General features: G+C 42.0%; 1 pseudogene; it reads left to right on the top strand.

Annotated features, from left to right (window-relative positions):
- Positions 1 to 9014: 9014 nt before the first annotated feature.
- Positions 9015 to 9132, top strand: LOC124778246 (annotated as a pseudogene).
- Positions 9133 to 9428: the final 296 nt, after the last annotated feature.

Genomic DNA, 9428 nt, shown 5'->3' with positions numbered 1-9428 from the left:
TCTGGCATCCGCTTTACCGACGATCAACTTTATATGATGATTTCATTTTAAATCACTCCTCATACATTTCTAGAAGACACAATCTCATGAAAAGACTGTGAAGGAAAAATTAGACAGATTCAAGCCTAAAGGGAGGCGTACCGACAATCGTCCCCCTGCTGGAACAAGGCTTAAAATACTTCTGCCACACAGCTATGGTGGGTCGTAGAGTAGATATGGAACTGTAGAACACAGGGTGTCGAAACTTCACTCTATGTTGAATTTTAGAACACAGATCACGCATATTTCCGTGATACCAGTAGTTTGTTGCCGTCATATAACTTCTTGTATTAAGTACATTTCAGAAACATGTCGTTTTTAGAGCCGCAGTTTACACGAATAATAGTTCCCACATGCTGCCCCACGCTTTTCAAGAGAACATGAGTATCAAAATTTGATGAACGATTTCAAAAATATTATTTTGTTTTGTTCAGACATCCATGCAGTAATAATATAGCACCTAAGCTGCTAGAATATTATGATTGAACGAAAGAACACTCATGCATAAAGTGTAATTGCCACATTCCTTAGTGTTCTACGACGTCTCTCTCCATATATGAATTTCCTGAAGCCGGCCGTTGTGGTCGAGCGGTTCTAGGCGCTTCAGACCGGAACCGCGCTGCTGCTACGGTCGCAGGTTCGAATCGTGCCTCGGGCATGGATCTGTGTGATGTCCTTAGGTTAGTTATGTTTAACTAGTTCTAAGTCTAGGTGACTGATGACCTCGGATGTTAAGTCTCATAGTGCTCAAAGCCATTTGAACCATTTGAATTTCGTGATTGTATACCTACGGATAGTTTAAACTTTCTGCCGAACAGGGTTTCAGATGCGCTATGTCACGCTTGTGTCTGCCCAGCATGCCTCAGCGACGAACTCCAAGCTATAAACTATGATAGGTATTTCCTCTTCCCAGATCTCATCATGGACTCCGTGCGGAGTTTACGAGACGCAGTCGTAAAGCTTTAATTATGATCTCGAAAAAATAAAGTTATGTTATTAATTTTTTGTCTCTCTGGAGGTGCATAGATACAACCCTGATATACATTGAAACACTAGCGCCGTGGAGTACCGTAGCACGCTCAGTAAGCAAAACTGGTAAAAATTTGATTTAAATTAATTGGTACACTGTTGGTCTAAAGAGATCATCTACTTATTAAAACAAAGTGAAGTTTCAATTAAACAATTACAACGTTGGTTATATCTCTCCGGAAATTAACTAAATAAACTATATTCCTAACCCACAGAAAGAGTAATGGTTTTCGCAGTTACCTATCTTAATAAATGCTCCATTCCTTTATTACTTTTGTTAGCTAAAATACTGTTTCGGAACCACCCGGTTTACTTGGGGAAAGTGTTTCACCATGAAGCTCCCGTCCAATACTTGCGAGTCTTTGTGGAGCTGCTTGTTACATAATGGGCATTAAATGATTAAACTTTCGATGCATTTGGAACAGATGTCCATAATCAATGACGTGTTGTATGTGATCACACGGGCACAAATACAAACTTGTATCTGTTTTGCCATGGCAGCAGACAGCCTCCGAAACTCGTCATCATCATGAGTTTTCCATGTGTGCTTTGTTAGTTCATGAGCATTGCTAATCGGAGGCTAGTGTAAAAATAAACGTCTTCCCAGTGCTTCACAACAAGCTGCAAGGGTGGCAAATGAGGAAACTTGACAGGTCAGTCAAATTGCTTGAGGTCTCTATTCTTATTACGGAATGAACAAGTATTACTAAGTATACTCAGTAGCCAGAATACTAATGAAAATTCTATGGTGAATGTTGACCTTACGATGCTGGACGTTATCTCATATTGTTTTCTTGGAAAATTCTAAAATCAAATATGTTAACACCCTCTCTTTTTGTTATGTAAATTGAATAGTAATTATTTCTCTAAATTCCTTCGATGCGATGACTGTGACGAATTTTAGTACAGTGTATTTCTGTGATTTTTTTTTTTTTTTTTAGGATCAAATGGTTCAAATGGCTCTGAGCACTATGGGACTTAACATCTGAGGTCATGAGTCCCCTAGAACTTAGAACTACTTAAACCTAACTAACCTAAGGACATCACACACATCCATGCCCGAGGCAGGATTCGAACCTGCGACCGTAGCAGTCGCACAGTTCCGGACTAAAGCGCCTAGAACCGCTCGGCCACCACGGCCGGCTTTTTTTTCTTAGGAATGAGTGTGAAATGTGTGATAATGCTTGTGTTTGCTAGTGCCATGTTCCCTGTTATAGCACTAGTAAAGTGCTTGTACAACACTCGTGCTACTCATCGTACTATACTGCTCATGTGTGTGGGATCCAATAAGGAACAACGGTGAATATTGTACGTGTGCTAAGGAGGACACCACGAATGGTCCCTGGACTGTGGACTCACGAAACAACATCACGGAAGTGTTTAAAAGTTTGAAAGGTCAGAAGTTTGAAGAAAGACGTCACCTATACCGCGAGAGCTTACTTACAAACTACGAGATTCAGTGTTAACTGAATAATCAAGGGAGTTCAAGAGCCAGTATTAAGTGAATAATCACGGAATATATAACAGTCGTCTGCGTATCGCTGCTTTAGGTACCGCAGAAAAATGAATCGACTGATCACACTGTGCACAGTGACATTCCCGCACTCCATACGTGAATGGAACTCGAAGAAACTCTTACTAAGGTTTGAACCTCCTCTAGACGTTTACCCGCGTTTGCGATTTAAAATTTGAGTTATTTTGAAAATCCACGTTATGCTAACACTATTTATTTCTTTTTGTTTGCACAAAGCCTGTTTCGACATCTGTAGGTCAAATTTTAATTCTGTAAGGTGTTATATAATTTTTACAATCCTTAACCTATTGTATAACTGAAAGTCGAGAAAAAGCAAAACGCAAGTGTTATAATTTTTAGGCCTACATTAGATAACGCTATACGTTACAGAAATAAAAATTGATCCTTTGGTGGTGAAACATGTCAGGACGAACAGAAAGTTATTTTAGGAGGAACACCCTGTCCCACCAGTTGACAGTGGTTTGCAGTGTGTGGATGTACATTGAGTTGTGCATATATTGAGTTAAAATGGAAAAAGAGGTTGAAATCGTTTATTCTGCTCCCTCGTATAAGAGGCAGGGCTTCACTGACAGATGGACCACCATCCCCCTTTGTCCTTTACTCTACCTCCAGGGGGCATTCTAGAAGCGATGGATTAAATCCAAAATGTCTGACGACCGAAAAATTCACACCCTCGACTTCCTGGCCGTATTTTGTTAGTAAAAATATGTGCCACCGAAAGAATTAGAATCGACTGAACCAACAGGGCATACATTTCTACCGTAGTGAGAAATTTCAAATGGTGACCTCTGCCAGAAGTAGGAACAATAATATTTCATGTTGGTTAATAAATGTATATTACATTTGTAGACAAGCAGTTTTGTTATCACACTGGTCCAAGCCAATTGCACTAACGCCAGTTGTATTTTAGCTGGATTTGGAGTTTCGCCGCTGCTGCGCAGTTTCGCCACATACTACGTAGCGTTTCCTATCACGTAATGACATCTTCTCCAGGACATCCAGCAGGTTTCTTGAGCGAGGGCTCCGCCTACACTCAGAAACAGCGGCAAGCCTAACGAAGTGAGGCGTGTTTGCTCTTCTGGGAAGGACGCTGGTCGCGACGGAGTAGGGGGAAGTAAGAAAATCTGCTGTTCCGGGAAGCAGTTGCACCTGAGCTGTCTTCCAGGAAACTCTTTTATCGGCAGACTGAAGGGCCATTTCCGTGTCTGGAAGTTTCCCTTCGCAAGCCATTCGGCTATCAGGCTCCCATGTTGTCTACAATGAAGGACGATGAAGGTATTTTACATACTAGTTTACCTAAAAGTTTTTTGTTTTAGGCATCATAGATCGGAAGCTACACTGATGTTTAAAAGAAATATTTGTGGGTATTCATACAGAAGACAAAAACTTTTAACAGATCGTAAAAACACATCATGGTGCTGGCAACACATGTAGTACTATTACGTTGAGGAATAGAAGTTGAAGATACGTTAACTTGTTCTGCAGTGATACTGAGGCACTCGTTTCTGATTTTATAGTTGCTAAAGTGTAAGCAAATACATAGGTCTGGCACTATCTCATCAGAGTCTATGGCATGGTACAGAAATTCTCCATGGGAATAAGCAACTAATTACATCTGCATGTTACAGTCTCTTAAAAAATTAGTGATGAATCTTCGTTGCACCATTTAATGCAATGATAGTGGTTATGTTAGTGGCAAATTGGAGCTTCAGAGTGCTTAGTCTCTTGCACAAAGTTGCCATTTGATTGCCACGGACGGAATATGTGGTGTACCTGGTGTCTCAGAAGTCTTTTCCTGATTACAAACAGCCAAAAGGCATGAAAGGTGATACAGAAATACTTTTTATATGAAAGTGCAAGTGACATATTGAAAATTTTTCTTAGATACAAACCTAGTTTGTTTGTTGCAGGGCCCAATGACGTAACCGCAGGGGAATCGAACACCACTTGCAAACAGCATGCACTCAAACCAGGAGAAACCCCACGCTATCACGGGACACAGTTACCAAGAACGGTCCAGAGAGGCTTCCAGACGGCATACCACAGACGGCCACCAGGGTCCAAGGCGCCAATATGTGGTATACGAAGTTTAAGGTTTTAAGGAAACAGCGAGCGCCCGCGATCTCCCTATAACAGGCAGGCCAGAACCTAGTGCGCAGACAATGCGGACAGTGACGGACGCCTTCGTGAGAAGTCCCGAGAAGTCAGTCTGCAGAGCCTCACATGAGCTGCAGATTCCGAAGAAATAAGAGCACCTCGTGATACAAAACAACTTATTTTCCATGTGTATAAAGCCAAGATTGTGCAGTCCCTCCAACCAACGGATTACAGTGTCCATTATCACTTTGCTGTTGCCAAGCTTGCTAAGACTGAGGAACATGATGACCCACTGAAACGTGTTCTTTTCTCAGTTGAGGCCACATTCCATATTGACTGTTTTTATTGACTGTGTCTCTTGGTACCAGAGGACACATTGGGCTTTCTCCTGATTTGGGTACCTGTTGTTTGCAAACGATGTCCGATTCTGATTTTGTTATGTAACTGTTCCCTGTACTGTACAAATAACAGCAAGTGTATATGTACACAAAAACTTCAATATGTCACTTGAAATTCAAGATAAAAAGTATTTGTCTACGTATCATATTTTATGCACTACGAATGTTTGTAAGCAGGGGACACCTGATATGTTACTTCATGATGTTGAGTAGCCTCCAGTGGAGGCGAATCGATGAGTTTCCATCTTGAGACCGCATCCTTACGATAACAATTAGGGATTGTGTGCTTTGTGTTTACTCCATAAAAAAAATGGTTCAAATGGCTCTGAGCACTATGGGACTCAACTGCTGAGGTCATTAGTCCCCTAGAACTTAGAACTAGTTAAACCTAACTAACCTAAGGACATCACAAACATCCATGCCCGAGGCAGGATTCGAACCTGCGACCGTAGCGGTCTTGCGGTTCCAGACTGCAGCGCCTTTAACCGCACGGCCACTTCGGCCGGCTTACTCCATAAACCTCACTCTTCTACGGAGGAGCCGACTGCAGACTACAGTGCTGGTGGTGTCCGTGCAGTGTGTCTTCCCATTCCTATTTTCCATGTGTAATATTATGTATTCGCTTGAATTTCCGGGGTGTGTTAAGTCAAGGAAAGTGTGATACGACCGCTCCTGATCTCTATATTCAAGGATGATCTGACAGGTAAGGCAAGCAACAATATGTGACTGTTTGCTGATGATGTTGTAGCGTACGGGGAAAATATCGTTATTCAGTAGCTGTAGAGGGACACAAGAAGACTTAGACAAAATCCCTTTTTCGTGTGATGAATGGCTGCTTTCTCTGAGTCTAGAAAAATGTAAGTTAATGCTGATAAGTAGGAAAAACAATCCTGTAATGTTCGAATACCTCATTAGTTGTGTGACGCGTGACAGAGTCATGTCAGTTAAATATCTAAGCGTAACGTTGCGAAGTAAATGTAAATGAGCGTTTGGCGACATTGGCCGGACATTGGCCGGGAGCCCCCTTACGGAGTAGGTCCGGCCGCCTTGGTGCAGGTCTTATTACATTCGACGCCACATTGGGTGACCTGCGCGCCGGATGGGGATGAAATGATGATGAAGACAACACAACACCTAGGAAATCCCCGAACCAGCCGGGAATCGAACCCTGGACTCTTAGGACGGCAGGTCGTCGAGCTGAACATTCAGCTATCGGGGCGGACAACGTTGCGAAGTGATATGAATTAATGGAACGAGCACGTAGGGACAGTAGTAGGGAAGGTGAATGGTCGACTTCGGTTTATCTGAAGAATATTAGTTGAGTGTCGAGACCTATTCTTGAGTAATACTCAACTGTTTGGACCTCCACCAAACCGGATTAAAAGAAGACATCGAAGCAGTTCAGAAGCGTGCTGCTCCATTTGTTGCCGGTAGATTTGATCAACACGTGAGTATTGAGAGGCTTGGGAAACTGGAATGGGAATCCCTGGAGTGGAGATCAGGAAAATGTACTGAGAAAATTTATAGGTCCAGCATTTGCGGCTGACTGCAGAACGATTCTACTTCCGCCTGTGGATATTAAGCGTAAGGACCACAAAGACAATAGAAATTAAGGCCTACACGGGGACGTATAGAGCGTCGTTTTTCCCTGGCCCCATTTGCGAGTGGAACAGGAAAGGAAATGTCTAGCAGCAGTACAAGGTGCTCTCCTCCATCCACCGTATAGTAGCTTGCTGAGTATCTATGTAGATGTGAATGTAAAAGTAGGCGGATGTATTAAAGTCGGTAACATGTAGTAAGTGCCTGTTGTGGGTTGTGTTCTTTGTGAGGTGGTCCAAACACTCGTTTTGTAACAGCGGCGAGATAAAAGGTCTGAGGCGAAAGGGGACGGCGGGTATGTATTAAGACTGAATAATTTCTTCCAGTGACCATTATCATTGGCCTAATTCAAATTTGACTGCAACAAATAAATTTCATGAACTTACCAATTCATATAGCTACTTTTTAAGTGACGTCTAACCAAATAGTTGAAAAAATGTCGGAAGAAAGTACGATACTGAGGCACCAATCAGTTTCGTCACATAGTGTTGTTTCCTGTACTGTGGAAGGTACGAATCACCAAGATTTTACTGCTATAATTAACAATAAAAATATAGAAATTTCTCCTTTGCAGGATAAAGTATGTTACATCATTTGTATAAGATTTGGTAGTCTTTTATGTTTATTCACTGTAGAAAATTATTTTGCTAAAGAGCCAAAGGAGGTAATGGGATATTGTAGTTAGATAGTTTTGTCTCACAAACAAGAGTAAATGTCTGATTTAGCTAACTTTGATGCTGCGTAATGTCTAACTCTGGCTGAGACTTCGCAAGAGAGGCGCTCTGCATCGCGGTGTAGCTTGCTCGCCAGGTTTCGAGAGGGTGCGCTTCTGGATGAGGTATCGAATATATTGCTTCCCCCTACTTATACCTCCCGAGGAGATCACGAATGTAAAATTAGAGAGATTAGAGCGCGCACGGAGGCTTTCAGACAGTCGTTCTTCCCGCGAACCATACGCGACTGGAACAGGAAAGGGAGGTAATGACAGTGGCACGTAAAGTGCCCTCCGCCACACACCGTTGGGTGGCTTGCGGAGTATCAATGTAGATGTAGATGTAGACCGGCTCTGCATACACAAATATCAGTGAGACACGACTACAGGAATATGCTTAGTACATTGTCGAAACTCCACGCGTCCTCACCTGGTTACTTTATATTACTATAGAATACAGACATATATCCCTTTTAGTGTGCATCTCTTGATCATTGCCTCCCAAAACAACCTCGAGGGCGTCAAGACTGACACGTTCAATAGAAAAACTTTCAAACTGTTAGTGTAGATATTTACTATAGGACACGTGTCACAGATTTCACTCACAAAAATGGGGATTCTGAGTTGTTTTTCAAGCACCTGATATTAACGTCTTTGAAAACACATGAAAGGATCATAAGTAGCCATCCTTCGTATTATAAATCAAGAATTTTTATTTTGCGATGAAGTTTTCAGTCTGTGAAGAAATGGACATCAATGAACTTCAGAATATCGCACTAAAACTGAGCGCCGATCTTAAGTCGGAACATTATCTTCTGGTTCAACCATGTGGAATAATCCAACCATCCCCAATGTATGCCGCCGATAGTATATAAATGAAATATTGGAATAGTACAACAAATTTATTCCAAAAAAATTATAAATCGCACATTACATTATTTCTCTGTATAGTGAGCAGGCAGATATAAGAATTAGTAATATCTGTTTACCCAGATAGAAGCATTAATAATACATTTTAGTCGAGATTTAAGCATAAATAACATCTTTCAACGATATATACATTATAAGTGCCTATTTTTTATGGAACCCAGCGATCACAGAACTAGTGGTACCCAAACTGGCTATTAACGATCTCATCCAAAATCCGGCGTGTATTTCTGTTATCGTGAACTATCGTCTTCCCAATCTAAGACAAATGACTTCACTGACGCACAGAACCTTCACTCGTCGACTGGTATAAGCGAATGGCTTTCCCGCTTTTGCAGGTCTAACCAGACTGACGTAATAGTTGAGTCAGTTTAGCGACAGTCCCCACCCGCAATGATCCACTAATTTCCATGTTACATGAAAATATTAATTAGTTTCCTAATTTTCCTCTTATCCCTTGCCTATGACAGACAAAACTGGGTTTCATTTCGCTGTCTGTCCGAATGAGTTAAAATTATATCGAGTTAGCATGTTCCCGTCTTGGTGAGTTCGTCGAAATGGGGCGACGATTCGATGAATATCACTCCTAGCAACATCGGAAGAAGAGTAGAATATTAGATGGTCGTGCACTTTAAGTGTTGTACATAACTGAATTTACATTTAGCAAAATCAATATTTTGCCAACGGCCTGTCCGCAGTGGTAACACCGGTTCTCGTCAGATCATCGAAGTTAAACGCTGTCGGGCTGGGCTAGCACTAGGATGGATGACCATCTGGTCTGCCGAGCGCTGTTGGCAAGCGGGGTGCACACAGCCCTTGTAAGGCAAACTGAGGAGCTACTTGACGGAGAAGTAGCGGATCCGGTCTTATAGACTGACATACGGCCGGGAGAGTGGTGTGCTGACCACAAGCACCTCCGTATCCGCATCCAGTACAGCCTATGGTGTGAGGATGACACGGCGGCCGGTCGGTGCAGTTGGGCCTTCGTCACCTGTTCTGACGGAGTAAAATCAATAATTTGAACAATACCTGACGATACTTCACTTCAAATATCATACACAACAAAAAATATAAAGTATTAGGTACATGCTTA

The sequence above is a fragment of the Schistocerca piceifrons genome, chromosome 2 (assembly GCF_021461385.2).
Source record: "Schistocerca piceifrons isolate TAMUIC-IGC-003096 chromosome 2, iqSchPice1.1, whole genome shotgun sequence".
Taxonomy (NCBI): domain Eukaryota; kingdom Metazoa; phylum Arthropoda; class Insecta; order Orthoptera; family Acrididae; genus Schistocerca; species Schistocerca piceifrons.
Note: the sequence above shows the minus strand (reverse complement) of the source record. Positions and strands in the feature narration are given on the sequence as shown.